Below are 24,644 nucleotides of genomic sequence, written 5' to 3'. Positions count from 1 at the left end.
ATAAATTTGTTAGTCTCTAAGGTGCCACAAATACTCCTGTTCTTTTTGCGGATACAGACTAACACGGCTGCTACTCTGAAACCTGTCAAAATTCTCAGAGATGGGTTTTAGGACTTCATGTCATCAGGATTTTATAATATAAATGAAATAATAGCTCACCGTCCTCCTCTTCCTCCACCCACTAGATCCTGAGGAACTAGGAACACTGAATCCAAGTGGCATTCTCCCACCACTGCCCAGCTCCTTATATAACACTTTCCTGAATGATGCCTCAAATCACTGGCACCAGACAAGAGCATTAGCAGTCTGCACCCTCCTAATATCTTTTAGACTCTGTGTGTCTTTCTCCACCGCCATCAGAATCATTTCTTTGGAGAGGCACAGACTCTAGTCTCTAGCTGAAATAGTCAATAACTTACTCTTTCCTCACCAGTGCACCCTGATAAATCATGCCTCCTACTAGTATCCTCCTGATACTTAATCTCCATCTCCATTCTGTTTCTGATGTCTCTCCACTCAGAGCTCCCTCTCTACATCCCACTGCCCTCCACATCCCACCATCCTCTTTCTTTCACCCGCCCCCTCCTTCACTCCAGTCAGTTTCACTTCCCATCAACAAGAAAAGATCCCTTTTAAAATTAATTTAATTGGAGTGAAAAAGTACCTTAAACATATCTTAATTTTGAGAGGCACCAACGAAATTCCTAAGCAACCTTGGTACTCCCTCCTCCCTCTTGACAGCCCCTCCCACTGTTTCTTGCTCTCACATGTTTTGTCTTATATTTATCATAGATGGTAATCTCCTTGGAGAAGGGAATATTATTATTTATTTGTGAGGTGCCTAGCACACTTTTGGGATACTGACAAATAATAATAATACTGCAAAGGGGTCCAGGTGGCAATAGATCGGTCCATATCTTGTCTCCTGATAAGAACCAATTCAGAAATGGCAGTATCCATTTACTACTGGAAGCAAGTGGACTCCCTGCTGGGGTGCCCCCTTGTGGCTGGTGTGGTATAGTAGGTTCTTCTTCTCTAGCACCCCCGGCACCAGCTGCTCTAGCCCTGCAGTGGTCCGCCTCTTCTCATGTCCCAGGCCTCCAGCCAGGCCATGTTTAGTCACACCCCTTTCAGGATAAATAATAAATCACATAAACTAAGCCAAAATAAACATAGTTCTTCACCCTTACCTGGGCTCACACCACAGACTCTTCACTGGCTTTCTGCAGGGTCACTCTCCCACCCTTGCACAGTGATGCCTCCCAGGCTTTCCCCCTGGAGTCCAGGTCCATACTTCTTCTCCCCCTTGTGTCAGAGTGTTTCAGCATTACCTTTTCTAGGGGATTGGTAGGTAGGGTGACCAGATGTCCCGATTTTTATAGGGACAATCCTGATATTTGGGGCTTTTTGTTATATAGGCTCCTATTACCCTCCACCCCCTGTCCCAATTTTTCACACTTGCTATCTGGTCACCCTACTGGTAGGGGACCCCAGGCCCTCTCTCTACTCGGGATTCCAGTCCATGGACTCCATGGCAAGCAACTAAGGTCTGCGCCCTCAGACGCCTCCCTGCAACCTTGGACTTCCTCCTAACTTGGCCTTTCCTCAGGCCCTTTCCCACAGCACCTCCTTGGGCTTACTGTACAGCTGCCTCTGGCTAGTCTTTCCTCCACACTCTATCAACCACAGAGGGACTGCAGAGTTCTTTCCCTCTCTCCATGCAGCCTCATTCTCATCTGGAATTCCTCCCTTAATGGTCATCATTCACCTTCTCCCCCACCTGGTCTTCAGTTTCATTTGGGCTTGGCCCACCCTCCAGGTATATTAATTACTCTGTCTCCAGTTAACTCTTTCATTACCTGTGTAGGGTACGTACCTCATCACATTAATACAAATATATTGAACAATAATGATCAGGAAGTGTATTTTCTTTAGTGCTGATGTGTTTTTTGAGAGTGTAAGAAATCTCAGAACTCAAGACGTGAAAAGCCACTGAGCTCATGCAGGAGGCTATGGAGTGGCCCAATGGGATTCCTAAACTCTAAAGCCACGGTTTTAGTGCGTTTAGCGTTTTGGATTCAAAATGTGGTGGTGGTAGGATATTGTCCATTCTGAAGGTGGTGTGTTTGAATGAAGTGCATGCTACAATTTGTGCATCACATGCACCCCTTTCCTGGGGTACTTTTCCTCCTGTTGTAGTACCCCTTCTACAGCATTACCATATGATGGTCCAAACTGTAGGTGAATTCAAAGTGCAGGTAATAATCTGATTTACATAGCTTAACTGAAAGAGCCACATTACCCAGCCCATGGCTTTAAATCACGCAAAGCAGAGAAAGTAGGTGATAAAGAAATAAGGCCCTTAACATCTGGCATAAAGCTTTAAAACATTGGCTATTATTCTCTCTGCAAACAGCTGACTTGATACAGTAGAAATGAAAACTGGGTCACTTAGGGACAATGAGTCTCTGAAGTCAGGCAGAACTTTATTCCTTATAGTTAACAAAGAAACATTATTGACCTGCTACAAAGTCAATTGCATCCATTCTTCCTTTACTGGCTGACAGCTGGAGATGCCAAAGGCATCCTGTTTGCCATCCCCACACTCCTCTAACATACCAGCAAGGTAGGTTAATCTACTGTTCTGTCCCAGATGATACCCGGTATGATAATGTAACAACCCCCTCCTCCCTTATCTCAAGGCTACAGGTTGGGATAGCCAGGCTCTGAGACAGAGAAGAGAGGACGTGAGTAATTTTATTTATCTTCAGCTACATTTGGCAAAGCACAAGGATAACCTGAACATTCTAGCAGACTTGAGGTCCTGCAAATTGGTGAGTTGTATAAAATAGAACATAAAATTCACCAGTATGCACACACAGCCAAATGGTGGCCATGGACTGCTAGTACTTCATTTTATATGAGATTTCCATTGTATGAGTTTTCCAATGTGACCAGTTAGTAGGGAGACATTCACTTGTGCTGTAAAGGCAGCAATTGTGCCACACTATGAGAGATCCCTAATTCCTAGGAAAGCAACGCAGCTAGCAAAAGACAGAGCAGCCTTGGTATTTGGGAGAAAAAAGTGCTATTTTGCTGCCTCTGTAATAATGTGTGGATCATTTAAATGACTCCCAGCTCAGCTTTGCATAAGGGGCACCAAGCAGTGACTTTTTTAGTTAAAGTACAAGTGATATTAATTGGATCCATTAAGTTCTCTTCCCCAACAGGGAAACAGCATACAGAGAAAGCCTGGCGGGCAGCGGGGAAATATTTATCTGAGGAGGTCCAACATACAGGTGACTGAATTTTCCCTACTTCCACTCTGTATAAAAGTAACCTTGAAATAGGAAAGTTCTTTTACTGGCAGAATTCACCCTCCCCATTTCTGTCTATCTTTGCCATTCTCATCTTTTAACATTTGAAATACTCAGTTATTCCATTTAACCTTCCATTGGATTTAGCTTTCACATAACTTTCTCCCCTCTATTAAAAAGCGTGGTTATATGCTGTAGCATCAAATGAAAAGCCATCATTAAAGCCATCCCAGGTCAGATTCTATTAGTTAGTTAGCAGGTGGGTAAAATGGCCACTCAGAGGCTTACACAAGTTAGACAGAATACTTCAAAGACTGAAAATCTTGGTAAAGCTTTATATATTTGTACTAAAGCTGTGATCTGTAGGCTTTGCCTCCAGCCAACATCCACTCAAAGTGAAATGGGTCTAAAAAAAAAAACCCCTCACAATAAATAGACACCTCATGAGGTATTATAGCTTACATATCTTCTCCTTTGTGCTTGGAACAAAGATACCAGGAAAACTTTGAAAATCTTCCATAGAAAGAAAAAAAAGAGAGAGGGGAAAAAAAGAAACAGGGGAATTGCTTTCTATTTTTTCCCACGTTTGGTAAGTGGCTTCCTTTCTGCACACATGTCACAAAAGATCTATTTTAAAACATAACATGAGGGGAATGTGACTGCTGTACCAGCAGCAAAGTCTGAAGTACCGTTTCTCCATCTATTTCATGATAGTCCCCCAAGAGTTGGCTTTTACTTTCCTAAGTCAGTTGCTAGATTATATGCTACTTACAGTGGGCTGTGCGCTTTTCAGAAACCATTGTTTCTGGCAAAGTATTCTACAGGCCTGCATAGCCTTGTGTGAAAAATCCAGGTTTTATTTTGCTGCTGACCCTCATGATATTGGGTATCAACATAATGGAGTAGAAAGCTTTAAGGATTGCATGAAAGATGCATGTTGGGTATGGCACAGTTAAGGCTGAGAACGTTCTGGGACACAAAGTTCAACAGACTTTTCACTCATTATCAGTTCTTTTTTGTTGATATTTTTGGTGCAAGATCCTTTCTCATTCTAACAAGATGCATGCCGATTTTTAAGATCATGCTTGGCACTTATACAACACCCACCAAAACTTCAAAACACTTTACAAACAATAGATTTACCTTCAGATACCCCTATCATAAAGAGCCTTTTGGTATCTTCATTCGACACATAGGGAAATGAAGTCTCAGAGAGGTTTCAGTCACATATGCCAAAGCCAGATAAAAAGAATGGGGCAAAGCTGGTAATAAAAAAAGACAGCTCCTGACATCCCCAAGAGGGACTACTGGGAAACCAGGTCTCCTGTTTAACCATAAGATCATCCTTCTTCTCTTTGGGAATATCTCATTTACCATGATATTCTATTATGGGTTTGATTCCCCTCGAGCGTACACCTTGTAGTGATTTTCCTCTGATCATGGTGGCTGTGATGTGCTACCATTCTGATCTGGTAGAGTTTTACACCTATTTTACACGCCCACCACTTGAATCTCAAAATACTATATTTTGTGGACCTCTAATGAGCCTCAGACCAGTTTGTGAACCAGTTTGAGAATCAATGTATAAGGTGATAAGATGAGAGGGAAAAGTCAGCATGAGATCACAAATGTGGAGGGTGGGGGGGAAGAGGAGAAAAAATATAGTAATGGTGTGATGACTCAAGAATTAACTTTAAGATACCTTCAAACAAAGCCTATTTGCTAACTTTCAGATAGAACATACTAAGCTCTCATTTCTGCTTCTAGCATTTAGGTATTTATAGGGCAGTGAGTTCTCTATGTATTGCATGATAAAGCAATTTTTTTCTAAATAGCAATATACACACCCTATCAGAAACAGACATCTTGCAGTAGTATACTTAGGAACCTTCTTCTTTTCATACTCCCAATAGTAGTGATTAGCAAAAAAAGTTAAAATAAAGTAATTACTGACTACAACCTTTAGCCCAAATTCAAACTGAACTCAAACTAAATCTTTTCTGAATTTTGGAAATATTTGAATAATTTAACTTTTTGACAGTAAGGATTCAAAGAGAGCTATTGGGTGGTCAGCACTTTTGACAATCAGACTACTTATTTAGATGCTTTCATATGGATTTAGGAGACAAACTTTAGCACCTATTCTTGAAAATCTCAGGGCTTGTCTACACACTTCGTGGCAAGCTGGAATCCAAATCTACCTTGCACATGGAGCCTGATGACATGCATTCCAATTTGTTAATGCACTTGGATCTAGTCTCCTTTGAAACAGGACTAATCAAAGCACATCACCAATCTGTTAGAATCATAAAATATCAGGGTTAGAAGAGCCCTCAGGAGGTCATCTAGTCCAACCGCTTGCTCAAAGCAGGACCAATCCCCAACTAAATCATCCCAGCCAGGGCTTTGTCAAGCCTGACCTTAAAAAGCTCTAAGGAAGGAGATTCCACCACCTCCCTAGGTAACCCATTCCAGTGCTTCACCACCCTCCTAGTGAAAAAGTTTTTCCTAATATCCAACCTAAACTTCCCCCACTGTAATTTGAGATCATTACTCCTTGTTCTGTCATCTGGTACCACTGAGAACAGTCTAGATCCATCCTCTTTAGAACCCCCTTTCAGGTAGTTGAAAGCAGCTATCAAATCCCCCCTCATTCTTCTCTTCTGCAGACTAACTAATCCCAGTTCCCTCAGCTCTCCTCAGAAGTCATGTGCTCCAGCCCCCTAATCATTTTTGTTGCCCTCTGCTGGACTCTTTCCAATTTTTCCACATCCTTCCTATAGTGTGGGGCCCAAAACTGGACACAGTACTCCAGACGAGGCCTCTCCAATGTCAAATAGAGGGGAACGATCATGTCCCTCGATCTGCTGGCAATGCCCCTGTTATTGTACGTTATCAGGGTCCACATGAACAGTTAGTCCTCAGTAGGGGAGTATCAGCTTGAGGCAAATTAAATGCCTCTGTAGACAAGCCCTTATATTTCATTTGTGCATGCCTATGAATTTCCTTGAACCATCCAGGAATGGAAAGTGACAAAATACCATGGGAAAGTCTGTGTGTGACATTTTCAAAACTAAGTCTGAAGACTCAGGAGATGCCTACAGTTCTCCAAATTTGAGGTGTCCAAAACAAACCTCCAAAACTTTCTAGGGTCCTCCTGGTATGAATATGAGTTTTGCACAGCTCTCTCAGTTTCTGCCCATGATTCCATTTGCCAAAAATGAATGCTGGACTTACTGACTGCAGGCAAGGGAAAAACAAAAACAACACAACACATTGCTCCAAATTCAGCCTTGAGGCAATTCCACTGAAGGCAGGGCAGAATTTGACTTGTTGTCTTGGTCTCACTTTGCAATTGTCTCAAGATTACACATAGCATACTGTTGTGGAAATTACCTATAAACTCAGATTATTTTTCATTGTCTAAAAATGTACTTTTTGCTCCATCTGCCCTACATCATGGAAATGAAATATTAAATTGCCACTTAAAGAGAGAAATAACAACTAGCCTGGATAATGAGGAAAGACAAATGTAAAGGGGAAAAGGTAAGAGACAATGAAATTGTGTATGAAACAAAAGTGTGATAAAAGGAGGAAACAGATTAGTGAAAAATTTATGATTAGCTCCCAGAAGCTGGGTTACCCAATGCCCTGCTTTGTCATTAAGTGAGGTAAGTTTTAAATGGAATTCCTGATATTGCAATGACACAACTAAATGTTCACTCTATAGGCATGTCTAAAAATTGGAAATGCACAAGCAAATGGATGTTCAGGCAGGCAAATGTAAAATTCATTCTGCATCAAATGTGCTAAACCATAAGTGGGTTGGCAGTTTACAAACCCCTTAAAACACAAGTTGAGAGTGGGTGTACCTGCATTTTTGGAATTTCCCATAAGAACAGAACATCAGCTGCAAACATATGAGCATAGTTCCTGATGCATTACAAGAATCACACCGGCTAAGAAATTACAAGGTTGATTTCATTTGGTGATTGTAGGGCATAAAAAAGTAGAATATCTTGAGGCACAAAAACAGTTTTAACAGAATTTTTCTTACACTCTTTATTGAGTCTGTCTTTCTGGTCTCATCTTCTATTTCTCCTAATTATCCCTTTGTGCACCACACTACTGCTTTTCTATCCTTCTCACTCTCATCTTCGTCTTCTATGCTGCACCATGCACCTGGAGTGGCTTCTCCGGATATGTCGACAATTAGAGACATGTGGCTGGTCTGTGCCATCTGACTTGGGCTCATGGGGCTCAGGCTGTGGGGCTGTTTAACTGCAGTGTAGAATTCTGGAATCAGGCCACAGCCTGAACTCTGGGACCCACCCACCCTGCAGGGTCCCAGAGCCTCGGCTCCTGCCCATGCCTGGACGTCTACATTGCAATTAAACAGCCCTGCAATCCGAGTCCCATGAGCTTGATTCAGCCACGTATGGGCTAGCTGCAAGTTTTTAATTGCAGTTTAGACATATCCTTAATGTTAGCATATATTCCAGAACAGTTTTTGGAGTTGATCCTGCTGAAATATATCTTGAAAGGGCTTTCAGTTCATCACCTAAATCACTCACATCAATATCGTACATGTCATCATGTGTCAACACTGTCTCTAGTGCCCTGCATTGCTTGTGTAGGTCTTCTTCAGGCACAGTGAGGAGCTTGGGAATATCATACAACTTCCCAAATATACTGCTGTGTTCCTTGAGCTGCATGAAACGTTCTTCAACTGACTGTATTGCACAATCTAGCACCTGGTTAAGGAATTCAACTTTGAATTGTTTTTGGGGTCTGTAGCAGGGTGGTCACCCACTCCTGCCCTGAAGGGCTTAAAACAGCCCTGGGAGAGGGCTGTGGCAGGGAAAGCAGCTAATAGGCTGATTGGGGAAGCAGCCGCAGCTGGGCCACATCCCAATCAGGCCTCAGCTGGCCCTATATAAGAGGCTGGGAGGCAAGAGCTCAGCAGTTTTTTTTCTCTCTAGCTGTAGAGGGAGACGGACCTGGCTGCAGGGACCTGAGCAGAGTACCTGAGTGGAGCAGGGCTGGGGAAAGGCAGAGGAGCTGGGGAGGCTCCAGCCTGGAAAGCCCCAGGCTGCGGCCTAGCAGAAGGCCAACAGGTACTGGGGGTTGCAGAGGGCAGCCCACGGGTAGGCAGAAGCAGCAGGTCCAAACCCTCCTTGCCAGTGATGAGTGGCTTATACTGCAGTCTGCCCCAGGGAACGGGGGCTAGTTGGTGACTGGCAGTAGCCCATGACTGAGGCAAGACGGGGATAGAGGGTTGGGGATTCCCCTGGGTGGGGAGACCCTGAGACTGCGGGGGTATTGCCAGGGGCCAGCGCCCAAAGATAACGGGGCACCAGAGTCCAGGGAGGGACATGGGGGCCAAGCGGCAGCAGGACACCGGCCAGCAGAGGGCGCTCTGGAGGATGGAGAGCTAATTCCCTGAGATGACCAGCAGGAGGCGCCACGGCGGTGAGTCCCACCCCATTACAGGGTCTCTTATGGGATTATTCCGTGCCTCGTAATCAAAATGTCGTCTTCTTCGGTGACTCTTGTATTCTTGAATGGGTGGGAAAATAGCTTCAGTGTGAAGTTCCTCTGCCAACTTCTGTGCACTCTTCAGAACGTTTTGAAATCCCTCATCTGACCGGTAAAACTGTAGGTATGACTTTGCTTTGTCCAGTTGTTCCATTGCTCCAGATATATCAAGGTCAACACCCTGGAGTCTCTTGCTTACAACATTTATTTCAAACACTAAGCCACACAGAAATTTGAAGTTGTGTATGTTTCTGGTGATTCCATTTCCCTCTGCCACTGTTCTCCCACGAACAGTTCCTGTCATAGCACTATCCTCCATAATGGCAACTATGGTATCATCTATCTTCCCAATCTGGTGTTTGATAGGCTTTATCGTCTCCACTAGACTTTCCCATCGTGTGGCACTCAGTGGTTTCAGTGTCAGAGAGAATGTGCCCAGATGTTGCTTCAAAATTTGCCGTTGATGCAGAGAAAAATACATACATGCTTTGAATGATATTAAAAAATTCAGCAGCTTCACTAGAAGCTGATGCTGCATCACTGACCACCAAGTTCAATGAATGAGAACTGCATGAGACAAAAAAAGCTTGAGGGTTTAACTCTCGGATCCGTGTCTGCACTCCTCTGTTCTTTCCTCTCATGTTGGCACCATTATTGTAGCCCTGACCTCTCATGCCAGCTATCGCAATTCCCATGTCTTCCAACTTTTTAAGAAGCACATTTGTCATACCAGCTCCTGTAGTATCATCAATGTCAATAAATTCTAGAAAATGTTCTCTGACAGTCACCATTGCAGGGACATTTTCACTAGGTTCTGTTGTTTTACAAAACACACCATTAAAGTCATTTGTTCCGTATGGCTGATGTCAGGTGTGCAATCCAGAATAACAGAGTAATATCTTGCTGATTTCAGATCTCCCACAATCTTGTGTTTGACTTTTGTTGCCAGTAACTGTATGATCTCATTTTGAATTGTTTTTCCAAGGTAGTGGTGTGTGTACATTTCTTGGGTAGTAACTCTTCTTAGATGCTCCTGGAATACAGCATCAAACTCAGCCATCAGCTCCACAATTTTAAGGAAGTTTCCATTGTTTGGCACATACAGCTGATCTGAAGTGCCACGCAGTGCTAGGTTTTGGGTAGCAAGCATTTTCACAATGGCAATGAGCCTTTTCAGAACATTTTGCCAGGAAAGAGACTCTGATGCAATCTTCTCTTGATGCTGATCATCTATAGAGGCCTTTAACCTTAGTCTCATCTCAAGCTCTTTCCACCTATGGAATGCTCTCTGATGATTTGCTGCCTTCTCATGGCATGCCAGATTTCTAGCCAGATTTTTCCAGTCCTTTGTTCCTGTAGAACCCAATGTGGCTGGAACATTAGACTGGAAGAGTTTGCAATAAAAACAGTATACAGCATTCTGGGTTTTTGAGTACATAAGCCATGGCCTCTCCACTTTGTCACCATTGGGGATTTCACGCCAGTAATTGTTGGATGGAACTTCTATTTTCATTGTCTTTGGGGAACATGAAGTTTGTCACTTGCTGTGGCCCATGGAGTACAAGGAAATCCCTAAGGCTCAAGTGGGTCCACAGACTTGGATCATCTAGACTTAAGGAACTAAACTCCGCAGCAGCTGTTGCTTGCACCTCCACCAAACCTTTCTTCAGGAATGTGCATGGTTACATCCATTTGAGATGGAGATATGGATGCTGCAGTAGCTGCCAGGTCACCTGCACTCTGACTAACTGGAAGATCAGGCATCTCCTCACCGCTCACATTCTCACTGGGGCCGGAAGACTCACCGTGAACATTTGTATCTATGTATCTCAGGAGAGCTCCTTCCTGCTTAGATAGAAAAGCTTCCTTTGCTTTCTTTCTTTTTCTGAATGCAGCCCCAGAGGGGCGTTTTCTTCTTTCATTCATGACTGCTGTTCTGTGCCAGCTGTAGTGGCTCTCAACACTCAATTGATGGGGACAAATAAGCAGGCTGGTAGCAGGGCCTGAGTGAGGGAAGATATCAGCATCTTAAGGGACTAACTGGCTCCTACTACTTCAGTTGACTGCCTGTTCTCCTCAAGTGGGTTCAGGGAAGCAGCAGGAAACAGGAAGCTCCCTGAGAAGCCGGTGTTAATCAATTCAGGCTCCTGGGGGTGCTAGAGAGGTACATAAGAGGCTCCTCCTCTCTCTCCCTGCAGCTCCTGCCTGTTGTCTCTTGTCCTCCTTCCTCCAGCACAGCACTCCACCATCTCTGTGCATCTAGAGCAGAGAGAATACATATGCACCAGCAACAGACACAATTTTCTGCACTCTGGGTCCTAGTGGCGCCCCCCACAGTCTGGCACCTGAGGCAGCCACCTCAGTTCGCCTCATGGTAAGGCCAGCCCTGCATGTTCTCCTTCAATTCTCTCCTCAGTGAACAATTTCTGCAAGACCCATCAATGCTAATTCCAATTTTGAAAGCTCTAACTGTAGAACAGGTCTTTCATGCATATAGATTTGAACTTTATTTGACCCAAGTAAGGAGTGTAAAGGGTATTTGGATCGGTAAGTTCCTATAAAATAGTAACAGGCATAAACAGCAGTCCTAGTCTCAAATCAATCTGAGAACATGCCGAAGATTCTAATATACATGGTTAAATTAACCTCTTACGTCAGACCATTCTTTCTTCCCTTCCCCAGTCTGATTTGCTTTTCAAATCCTGCTGTTCTGTGAAGAATCAGAGGAAGTTTGCCCTCCACCCCTCAAAACCTCTTCTACACCCCTCTTCTCACTTTAGTACCATCCTCAGTTAAACAATAAATAAATCATGATTAATCATGCTGTATGTATGTAGCTTATAGGTACTAATCACAGCTAGGTAAATAATGCAACAAATAAATCACACATTTATTTGTATCCAAAATGCAATTTAGTTCTACCATATTTGAGACGGGAGCTGTGTGTGAGGGAGGAGATGGGGGAATCATCAATCAGATATATGAAAAACATCACCAAATACCCACAACTTCTTCAGTGCAACATGTCTGTGAGCAGTCTGCCCTGCTCTAGTGCTATTGATCCCATTTCAATACCACACAGTACTTGGGTTTGAAGAGTCTTAGTCTCAGTTCTGAAGTGGGTGTGGGATCAGCCACACACCTGTGAGTCTCAGACATTAGAACCAGCCAGAACTTAAGAGTGTGCTGGAAACAGAGCAGGAGTAGCACACAACTCCTCTTCCACAGGCTGTGAAAGAGCACAGCACAGTCCCCTCCCCTCTCTAAGTACAGTGGCGTGAGAAGTTTTAACATTGTACATGGCGAGTAAGAGTATTAGAGATAATTAGAGAGCACAGAATTTGACTGTGGCTTCCTCTGGTGGATTAGGAGGCTTCTACCTGTTTGCTGTCATGGCTGAAATGGCTCCCCCTAAAAAAAGTGGGAAGCTACCCCACCAGAGGTCATTATATAAAACATAATCCATTCCTATATTTTACTGTGTGGCTGATTAGGTATGATAATCACTTTTTCCTCTCATGTCTTCCCAAGATGTCCCTATAGTCTCACCCCATTACTGACAGTAGATGTTTTTGGATACTGAACTCCATAGAGAGCCAAAACTTTCCATGTTCTATAGATCTGGGTTTTTTTGAGTGAAGTCCTCTATCCCCGACATTTTATTATGTAGGGATATTAAAGAAGGTACTAACAGTGATTCCCCCAAGTGACAGTGACCCCCTCATAATTTGTCCCCCACACTTTAAAATCCAACAGTTTCACCAAGTACAAAAATCTCTTGGGTCTTCTGTTAAAACTTGTAAGCTACTGTCTGTAGAAACCATTGATTATGAAACTGTGAAAGATACTTTATTACTATGTAAAACTTACAAACAAGTTAACTGACTTTGTTCTTGAAGTAATTGATACAATGTAAACAAACACTATAAGCTGTTAAGTGACTTTCACTTCATTCAACGGCTCCTAGGACAGACCCCCACCCTCTGTGATTAAAGGGCCGGGAGTCTCAAATGAATTAGCACACACTCTGAAAGTGGTGGAGACAGTAAATTAAAATATGGTTAAGGTATGGAATGTATGCTGATGAATGCTTGATATAGATGGATGGTTAGGGAGGTGCCAGCCTAGAAAGGAAGTATCCATCGGCCGAAGAATGTGTCAAGTGGATGACCAGAAAACCCCCGGAGGGTAAACTGGGATCCACCCCATCACCTGGAAGGATGAGAAACACAAACTTTGGACAGTGTGGAGCCACCAGGAATGTGCCACTTTGGACAGGAATGTGTGCCATCTGCTGATTGAGTCAGCAACAGCAGGATGAAACAGCTCCCATAGACTAACATAGGAATTAATTCCTATAAAAATGGACTCTAAAGACTGATGACTTTGAGTCTCTCTGGTTCTGCTGCCAACCTCCAGGAGCATCAGGTGCATCTGACACAGACTCGGCTCCATCCTCATGACCAAGATACCTGGCCAGTAACTTGGCATGAGCAACTTCTAGGCTGGTAACTATAACACCTATACAGAACTTGAATGAATGATTGTGTGAATGAATCTATCTATCTATCTATCTATATATGTGTGTATAAGGAATAAGTAGTGATTGGAATAAGTAGTCAAACAACGTTGTTTACTTTTATCTTTTGCTTTATCAGTATATTTACAATAAATGTGGCATCTTTCCCTTATCCCTCTTAATAAGATCCTGCTGGTTTTTATTCTATTGGTATAACACCTCCATCACAGCCACAGCAGTACTACTTCAAAGAGCATGTATTAACACATTCTCCAGCGGAAGTCTTCAACAGAATCAATTTGATCTAAAGGAGTACCCTGATGACAACACTTGCTTGCAGTATTTTTATTACATGAGTTCTGAAGTTTCCCTTTGAATTGTGGTGTTAGCAAATACACACACAAATACTGAGAAATCAAGAGCTTATAATGCATTATTATTATTAACATTTATATTGCAGTTGTGCCTAAAGGCCAAAAAATGATTTGGGCCATTTGTGCAAGGCAGTATACAAACCCTGAACATATGAGATCCCTACTCCTAAGAGTATTACAAATTTAAGTACCCAACATCGTATATGCACAGGATTGAAACCATCAGCTGCCAGACTGATACTCATGAAATGCTGAAGGTAGTGAAGGTGTGGAGGGATGGCTGGGGCCTTCAACATGACACTAATGGAGGATTTTTTCCCCCCCATTACTGAGTAAACCCCCCTAATCCAAAGGAGGTTCAGATGAAGTCTAAGTTCAGTAGACCTCTCTACAGAAAGGATAGTCCCCAAGGAAAAGGATAAGTGACTCTTGAGCTTTGCTGCAATATAATTCTGTTCAGCTTCCTAAGCAAGCATTCTCTGCCTCTCTATATTCCACCCTAACCGCACCGTCTCACCCACTTCCAACCAGGGTGCACCATTTTTTCAGATTTATAAAATGACAAATAGGTGCCCATTCAAAAGCTTTGGGTAGCCTGCCGTTACTTACATTACACAGCAATTAGATAGACATAGTTACTGTTTAATTAAACTGCTTGTAATATATTCAGCATATAGTTTACCATATACTGTATGCCAACAAACTATGTCAAGTGACAAAAATCAGTGGGTTATGTCAGATGATTTAGCTGTAGAAACTATTGATTTTTTGCTACTTGACATAATCTGCTGATTAAACTACAGTATATACTAAGCATAGGGACAAGTGAAACTTTCCTGATGAAGGAGCAGGGCCACCCGGGGCGGAGGGGGGGCAAGTGGGGCAATTTGCCCCAGGCCCCGGGCCCCGCAGGGGCCCCCACGAGAGTTTTTCGGGGGCTCTGGAGCGGGGTCCTTCACTCGCTCCAGGGGCCCCGGAAAACTCTCACGGGGCCTGGGCCCCCAGAGCTTCTTCCGCTCCAGGTCTTTGGCGGCAATTCGGCGGCGGGGGGTCCTTCCGCTCCAGGACCCGCCGCCGAAGTGCCCCGAAGACCCGCGGTGGGGGGTCCTTCCGCCCTGGGACCCGCAGCCAAAGTGCCGGGTCTTCAGCGGCAATTCGGCGGCAGGGGGCCCCCACCGCCGAAGACCTCAGGTCCCCTGAATCCTCTGGGTGGCCCTGTGAAGGAGCTGCTGCTACAGCAGCGGAGCACAGAATTGAAACACCCCAACTTGATAAATTAGGATATTGTTTAAGAAAGTAAATAAACAAGGAGCTGAAATTAGATGATTATGTAGTTAAATTGGTATATTACCAGGTGGATCAACAATTTATAAGCCAGATTCTACCTGGCCCTTCATGAGATCATAGAGCAGGCAAGATGTGCAAGGATCCTTCTCATCCCCTATATAGCCTGTATTAAGAAACAAGTAGATTTGCAGCTTCCCTGCTCCTTCAGTGACACCTGGTGCTCCAAATGGGGCAGGGAAGGGCAAGCAGGAGACAGAGGCCATGACTCCCCCTCCCTTTCTCCCACCTTGCACCTCTACCCCAAAACCCTGTCCAGTAATGCTGGCAGCCTGTATAGGCTGGGTGCAAATTGAAGCCCACCAACAGATAGAGTAGAAGGCACGTTGAATAATGCCTTCCAGTTTCCCCCTCTGGACCACTGTGGATATACACAGTCCTCACAGAGTTAAGTCAAACAGGCACAAGCAAGCTCTGCATGAAAAACGTCATTACTGAAAGATGCAGCATTGACAGTATGCAAAAGGTAAAGTGTGCAATTTGATCATTTAGGGTTGGCTCGTGAATGTGGATTGACTTTAATGGGTTTAAACTGGTGTAAATGAAATCACACTCTTGCCTTTTAAGAGTGATAATAAAGCCCATGGATGGAATGATGCTTATACTAAAAGTAACAATACCATGGGGTAAGTCTGACAAAGCATATGATCAAGAAGAAATTCTTCAGAACAAATAAGCATGTAAAGGAATGAATGCTAGGTAGTGGGCAGGACAACTGTTTGGATTCATACAACCACTACTCTAAGTAATCTAATCACTTCTTGGTTGTTTTTCCCCATCATTCTTAGATATTTTTAAATGAATTTAGGACCCAATCTAGGAAAGCACTTAATATGTATCTAACTTTAAACACATGAGTAATCTCAAATATTTTGCAAGCTTAGGGTCTTAATACTCATAGAAGGTGTTGTCTTGACAATCCTAGAGACTGAAGTCCAGTCTGTGCACAAAACAGGTGTATCACAAGGGTAGTACATGCATCCCTTTCAGCAACCTGTTACCTGTTTTATATGTGCAGGTTTCTGTGTGCAAAGCACACGTGCATATTTTATAGATGTAACAGAAACCCATATTTGAAACTTTTAAAAGCAAGTTTACTCCAATAATCCTTTAAAAGGATTTCATGGCATTTCTCTCTCCATTCTCAGGCACAGAAAGTGTTTTCTTTTTTGCACATTCTTTCAAGTAGGCTTCCTTGTGCATTTTCCTTCTACTTCAGTTTATACAAGTAGATCTGTAGTGACATGGTAAAAACATGTCAGCCATTGGCTATCCAAGGATTTTAAAAAGGAAAATTTATCATTTTTTTCATAGATCAGAGACAGGCTGTATTTTGTAACATTCTTTTTCTTTAAGTTTCAGCAATTAACCGGAACTAGTGGGCTATAGGGCTTGTCTACACTGCAAGTGGTGCGTACCAAAGTGCTGCGCTGTAACTCCCTCGTGTGGACACTGTGGGCATGAATTAAAAGATATCTAGTTCACACCCACATAGGTTGCCAGGTGTCCAATTTTCAACCGAACACCTGGTCAAAAAGGGATCCTGCCCAGCCCGGTGAAAAGGAGAGAGTGAGGGAGGGTGTGGGAGAGCGAGTGACGGACGGAGGGGGGATGGAGTAAGCGGGGAGGGGCCTGGGAGAAGGGGCGGGGAAAGGGTGTTCGGTTTTGTTTGGTAAGAAAGTTGGCAACCCTAATCATAGTTCAAACTGTGGGGCAGCGCAGACATAATGTAATTGAGTTCTGTTGACTAGAGCCCTTCTCTTTTTAGCAGTTTATTTAATATGTATTTGTAAAAAGCAGCTGCCTCATTTTCTATTTTTAATTCCAAAATAATTAAAACACTCCCCACTGTCTCAGCATTCCCCAGTGTCTACAATAAAGAAATAGGAGAACCTTCTCTTTTTTGTTTTAAATTTCATGTTTGCATTATAAACATAGATCTAATATACTAAACTGACTAAGCAGGCCTCTACAGAAGACATGGTTGAGGTTACCATCCCTGGTGTGGAACTACATTGTGAAAAGTGTATCTGACAGCAACCCTGTCCCACATCCACAAGACATGTAATGTTAGCTTATAAGGCACTTATTTATGTATAATACAAACAGCAAGATTCTCAGTAGGAAACAGTGATAAGTCCATTTCACACAGGAATAGTTGAAGTTAATCTAGTGACTAGTGAAACCTTAAATCCTAGCTCCTCCATCCCCCTCCAAAATATAGAGGGAAAATACACCTCTACCCCAATATAACGCGAACTGATATGACACGAATTCGGATATAACGCGGTAAAGCAGTGCTCCGGGGGGGCGGGGCTGCACACTCCGGTGGATCAAAGCAAGTTCGATATAACGTGGTTTCACCTATAACACGGTAAGATTTTTTGGCTCCCGAGGACAGCGTTATATCGAGGTAGAAGTGTATCTATTCCCAAGAATAAGTAATTAGAAGTAGATACCATTTCAAATCTTTCAACCCTGTTAGGATAAATAAAGTGGTTACTGAGTCCATTATCACATTTTGTTCTATTTGTACTCCACACATTTCTGTTACTCTGGGAACATCATCTAGATGTGACACTAAGCGTGCTAAAAATTGGTTGTGTAACGAAAGTGGTCTTCTAATGAGATGAGTGGAATGTTATAGAATACGGGGGTAGGAATGCATTGCATGAGATCTCTTAGGACAGGAGGGTCCCTCAGACAGATGGCATCTAGTACAGATTTCACTCTATTTGGGAAGTCAATATGAAAAAAATTGTCTTTACTCTCTGTGAACCTGTACATGGAACAAATGCAGTCTTAATCACAGCTTACTGTTCAATTTTATGAAGAATTTTGAGATAGAATTTGTATGACATTGGTTAACCAAAGTACAGTTGTATTCTATTAGCACTGGTGGGCGTGAAGCTGCAGTATTCCAGTGATAGAAATTGTTATGCTTACAGCACACAAACAGAATAGTTAGATAGAAACATAAAGTACTCTTTTAGGAATAACTAGGAGTACTTGTGGCACCTTAGAGACTAACATTTATTTGGGCATAAGCTTTCGTGGGATAAAACCCACTTCATCAGATGCATAGAGTGGAAAATGCAGTAGGCAGGTATAAATACACATTACATGAAAAGATGGGAGTTGCCTTACCAAGTGTGTGTGGGGGGGGGGGATCAGTGCTAATGAAACAATTCAATTAAGCTGGAAGTGGGCTATTCTCAACAGTAGAATACCAAGGGAGGAAAAATCACTTTTGTAGTGGTAATGAGGCCAACGTAATCAGGGTGGCCCATTTCATACAGTTGACAAGAAGGTGTGAGTATCAGTAGGGGGAAATTAGTTTTTGTAGTGACACATCCACTCCCAGTCTTTATTCAGGCCTAATTTGATGGTGTCCAGTTTGCAAATTAATTCTAGTTCTGCAGTCTGTTATTGAGTGTCCATTGGCCAAACCGGATAGTCTACGCAAAAGAATAAATGGACACAAATCAGATGTCAAGAATTATAACATTCAAAAACCAGTTGGAGAACACTTCAATCTCCCTGGACACTCAGTAATAGACTTAAAAGTGGCAATTCTTCAACAAAAAAAATTCAAAAACAGACTACAACGAGAAACTCACAGTAACCAAAAACAGAGAGAGAAAGCAGGCTATTCCTTAAGGCAGAGAGGCACAACTCACCCTCCTTTACTCTAGGCTGGCTCTCTGTAGATTGTCTCTAATTCCACACTTCCCTACAGGGCACCCTAAAATGCAAGCAGGACCAGGAAAACCCTTGCTATTTAAAGTGACAGCTTATATTTTTGACACAGTTTTCAATACACTGGTGCCTTGTCTAAAGTTTATTAAAGTCAATAGAAGTATTCCATTGTGTTCAGTGGTCTCTAAATCAGGCATTACTGTATCAATTCAGAAGTCTTTCTGATTAAAATAGAGATTCACATTGTTTCAGTTATTACATGTTGATCCAGCTGACCAGTTTTCTGGAGTTGTTTTAATAACCATGAAGAGCCAAATTGCACTCTTTGATGTTCACATGTAACTCTTGTTGACATTACTGGCTGTCATGCACATGCCTTCCAGGGCAGAGTTTAAATCATAGATAAATAAGACAAAATTAGAAAATATCAGAATGCAGAGTAGCAATTTGACTGTGTCTGGAATTTCCTGTGCCTGTTTACATAGGGCTCCTTATACTTAATTATAATAAATAATCATTACAATTGTTTTGGACTGATCATGAAGAAGAAACTAATTGTGAAGGGCTTCTCACAAGAGCAAGCCATTCTACTGAAGTGAGTGAGCTCTAATGCTTCAAAAACTCTGTTACTTTATCCCTCATTTACATCTCAGCAGGCCTTTCACTGTCTAGGGCCACGAGCCACGCAAAATTTTATCAGTGGGCTTCACTAAAAAGTGACCACTTGAAAATAGTCAAAGAATTAATTTTTTTTCCTCGTATTTTATTGGTGTAATGAAAACCCATATTTAGGTTAATTCCCCCCTTCTGCTCCTGCATTTCATTAACATGGAAGCTATTGTGATGTGACAAAAGCTGGACTATGGCATCACTGAATGAATTGAGCAACAGGAATATGGCAATCAGGAGGGAGTTATTGCTGTGGATTTCCAAATAGCTTTCTGATCAATGCAAGAATGGGAAAGGAAATATGGAAAGTGTGTCTAACATTACAGGCCCAGATTCACCAGAGAACTTAAATGTAGGCATATGCTAAGTCCATCCCTATTCAACAAAGCATTTAAACTTATGTTTAGCTTCAATGCAACATAAGCATGTGCTTAAAGTTAATCATGCTGCTTAATAGAGATGAACTTATGTATATGATTAAGTACTTTGCTGACTCCTTAGTACCTGATCCTGCAAGATGTTGAGTGCCCTCATCTATTACTGAGTCAATGAAAATGGAATGGCTAAATCTCTCACAAGGTCAAGATCTTAATTCGTTCTGGTAAAATATGTTTTTAAAATTTTCCCTCAGTGAATAAGTTTTTGTTTGTTTTGTTTTTAACCTGGATTGAGCCAGATCAAATTCATTCCTGTTGTAAATTGAGTGAAGTCAAATTTGGCCTGAAGGGGTCAAGCACTTTGCAAGCTCTCCCAATGCACATCAACTTGCAAGAGCCCTTTTGCTAGGTCCTCCTGGTTCCCTCTTGATAGCAACTGCTAATTGTACCAAATTGTTCAGTGCAACATGGACTGGGATGAAAAAACAATCACTCTCACTTACAATCAAATCAGGAACTAAACCTATCACTCTCCAAGTGAAAGACTACTATACTAGTCTAATGTACTACCCAGTCCCATCAGAAATTATCTTTTAAAATAGATCTAGGGAGACTTGTCAAGCTGCCCTGAAGTCATACAATCTTTCATTAGGCAGTAAAATGTATGGACTCAGCCATATCTATTATTAAATTGGAAAGGTGCAAAAAATATTTGACATCTCTGGGGTGGAAGTCATACATGTAAAAGAGAGGGTTTTTAGTTAATAAAATATCAGATTAAATAACATTCCATCATTCTCCTGTAACTAATAATACTTAAAATTAACTATACTAATTAAAACTTTCATAAGCCCATACAGAATTGATGAATTTCCTAAAGGGATACTACTGATTCATATTTATTCTCAGTTAATTGGACTGTGCAAATTTAATATTGTGTTTTTACCTGCAAGAAATATTATTAAATTGCGCCATCCTTTATGAATTGCTAAACAGATGAAGACTCCTTAATCCCAAAGAGAGATTAAGAGGTGTGGGGGGACACAACACCTTGAGATGCCCACATCTTCCACTGAAATGACTATTTTATTTAACTCATAACAAAAACCTGCCTTTTTTGATTCAGTGAAGTCTTGGAGAGAGGGAAGCAATGTACTTAGCTCTTCATGTTAAGAATGAATTGTAAAAAAGCCACATTCCCATCAAATAAACAATTAGATTTTCTGAAAATTAAAAGTGACCTGTTTTTATTAATTGGAATTAATGTCATATTATTTTTACAGTTTGGAACTATCACTGCCTCATACTTGACAGTCACTCTTGCCAAGTTGTTCTCAACAACACCTGATGGTCTCCTGTGACATTTAACAAATCAGACCAGTTAGCTGCAGACGTTCCTGTAAATCTGTCACTTCACTCATGAACACCTGCTGGGGCAGCTGCCCTCTAACTCAGTGGGCAGGATACTCATACACTTCTAAGTCTATATTCTTCATTACAGATTTTATCCAGATCGTAATAGTATTTATTGTGACTGACCTGCAGGGAGGGGTTACTGTGGTTCCAAAAATATCTATTCCAATCATTCAATGTATTGTCTTACACAGGAAAGGATTCAAACTAGTTTCTGACTGTGACCCAGGGACTCCTTGATGCCAGCAGGCAGAAGACAAAGGGGGTGCTTAGGGTTTTAGAGGGATCCCCTAAGTTGGATATATAATAGTCCACTAAAGGGTGGCAGAAATGGATCTCTACCAAGATCCAGTAGTTCACTGGTTGTCATAATCATTGCAAAATGTGCATACAGAGAATAATTAAGGAGTTATGTACTTACACTTGCAAATTCAACACCATTAATCTGGGCTTGAATAGGGACTGGGAGTGGCTGGCTCATTACAGAAGCAGCTTTTCCTCTCCTGGAATTGACACCTCCTCATCTATTATTGGGAGTGGACTACATCCACCCTGATTGAATTGGCCCTGTCAACACTGGTTCTCCACTTGCGAAGTAACTCCCTGCTCTCCATGTGTCAGTATATAATGCCTGCATCTGTAACTTTCACTCCATGCATCCGAAGAAGTGAGGTTTTTACTCATGAAAGCTTATGCCCAAATAAATCTGTTAGTCTTTAAGGTGCCACCAGACTCCTTGTTGTTTTTACTAAAAATTATGTTCTTAAGGTCATTGAGTCAAGGCATGTCACAAGGCGGTGACATACCTCAGAAACATTCCTTCTAGGCGGGAGGTTACAGATGCCTAGCTCCCTGCCTGGCCAGTTGTGTATTGTATGCCTCACCATGTATTCCTATTTGTATACTGAGTCAGCTGCAAACCGGGAGATTGTGAAATCTACAAGAATAAAGAAACAGCAAAGGGGGGTGTCCAGTTTATGAATAAAGACAAAGGATTGTTCTGGTATGTGATAAATGAGGGGGCGGGTATCTCCCTTTTATGGACACCCAGCCACCCAGTAGCTATAAAATCCCTCTTAGTAGCTGTTCTCTAATTGCTCTACCTGTAAAGGATTAAAAAGTCTCACTGCTATGCATAGGTAAAAGGAAGTGAGTGGGCACCTGGCCAAAAAAGCCAATGGGAAGGCTAGAACTTTTAAAATTGAAAAATGACTCCCCTTTTGTCTGTTTGTTGTTGATCTCCAAGGGAGAGGGGACAGGGTAGAGCTATGCTGTAAGAAGCTTGGGGCCAGGTATGAAAAATTCATCAGTATCATACCTAAAAACTACTCATTTGAAAACCCAGATATGTAAGTAGATCAGGAAATGTCTAGGAAGATGTGATTAGATTTATCCCTTTTATTTCTTTATGGCTTGTGGATTCCTCTGTGCTAACCCCAGGTGCTTTTGTTTTGCTTGTAACCTTTAAGCTGGACTTCAAGGAAATTATTCTTGGTGCTTAATCCTTGTAGTACTCTTTTAAAAATCCAGCAATAGCCTGAATTCCCAGATGTATTTTCTCTTCTTTTTTATTGAAATAAAATTTACCTTTTTTAAGAACAGAATTGGATTTTTGTGTTTTAAGAGGTTTATGCACATATTGTTTAATTAGCTGGTTGCAACAGCTAATTTCCCTTTTTTTTTTTTCTTTCTCCGCTCTTCCCTGGAGGAGGGGTGAAAGGGCTTAAGGGTACCCCACAGGAAGGAATTCCCAAGTGCGCCTTCCTGGGCTCTCAAAGAGGTTCTGCATTTGGGTGGTGGCAGCATCTACCAATCCAAGATCAGAGAAAAGCTGTAATCTTGGGAGTTTAATACAAGCCTGGAGTGGCCAATATTAATTTTTAGAATCCTTGCGAGTGCCCCGCCCGAAGTGCCAGAGTGGAGAATTAGCCTTGTCCTGGTATATCTTGGAGTACAAGGGGACACATTGAGTCCTTCCCCGAGAAGGCAAACTGACAGCCTGTATGTCTCATGAAAGCAGGGTCACAGCCAGCCTGGCTGTAAAACCACTGCATAGATTTTAGGTGAGCAATACTCTCCAAGACATGAGTGTATCTTGTTAATTAAGTTTAGACACTAGAATGCTAGAATTTTATTTTCTATGTAGCCATTTGTTTCCAATACTTCTACTTGCTATCACTTGAATCTCTGTGCTTCATTAAATAAACTTGCACTTGATTTCACTATTAACATATCTAGGTGCTGTGTGTTATGTGGAGCAATGATCTGAGATGGATCTGGTAAGCCGAGGGGTATTGATTTTTTGGAAGCAGTGAATTTGTGAATACTGGTAGTATCCAGTGGACCAGGGGGCTGGACAGTTTCAAGGTAGATGCTTGGAGGGCTCAGGGGTTGAGGTGTGCTTATTGCTAACCTGTAAAGTGACAGCCAGGCCTGCAAGGCCCAGAGGGGAGTGCTTGTGTTGCCCATGGCCGGTGGAGTTGGGGAGCTGACCCACCGCAGGCACAGATAAGGCTTCCTAATGGTTAGAGAAGATGGTAGTGAGGAATCTCACAGCCCTGGGTACCTCCAGGAAGTGACACACTGGTCCTGTAAAGATTTATGAATATGTTTAACTTTACGCATTGCTAGGATTCTGTAATGGAATAAACTCATCATCAAAGTGTCCCCTCAAGCCAAGATGTAGCATTGTAGGGGTTTTCCCATTCTAGTGTTCCCTACTGTCTACAGGTCTGGTTCTGCCACAGACTGCAGCTTCCATGGCCAAGTCCCTCAGCCAGATCACCTTTCAAGGCCAGTCCCCTTCTGGGGTAACACAAAGTCCAACTAAACACCCAAACAAACAAAAGGTTCTTCCGCTCCTCTTGTGCTACTCTTCAGTCTACTTTCTGGGCTCAGTTCCCAGCCCCTTCTGGGCTACCTTTAAATCCTTCCCTATGCTGTTAGAGTGCAGACACACCAAGGTGGCTTTCCCCAGCAATCTATCACTCACTTAACTCCTACTCCCAGGCCCTAAAGACTTTTTCTTGTAGTGAACACTGCCTTTCAGGAAGCCCTTTTCCCCAAGCAGGCTCCCACTGCCTCCCCTCCCAGGGAATGGTGGCAGCTTCTCCCAAAGACCTTCGTGCAGATTCTACCTCCAGTCGTCCCACACATGCCTAACCTGCTTTCTGTAGTTCCACCTCTGAGTTCACTCAGCCATTTTTTTTTTTTTGAGGCCCAAGTGTTCATCAGGCTGACTTTTGATCTCATTAGTCCCACCCTTCAGGCTGGAAAGCAACTAATTTTGGCCCCTTAAAGGGTCCAATTTCTCTATGACATAGTCCCATTGATGTCCCTAGGACTTAGGTTCCTAAATGCCTATGTCACTTTTGAAAATGAGATTTAGGTTCTT

Source organism: Terrapene carolina, unplaced genomic scaffold (assembly GCF_002925995.2).
Source record: "Terrapene carolina triunguis isolate 2854851 unplaced genomic scaffold, T_m_triunguis-2.0 Scaffold180, whole genome shotgun sequence".
In the NCBI taxonomy this organism is placed as follows: Eukaryota; Metazoa; Chordata; order Testudines; family Emydidae; genus Terrapene; species Terrapene triunguis.
Note: the sequence above shows the minus strand (reverse complement) of the source record.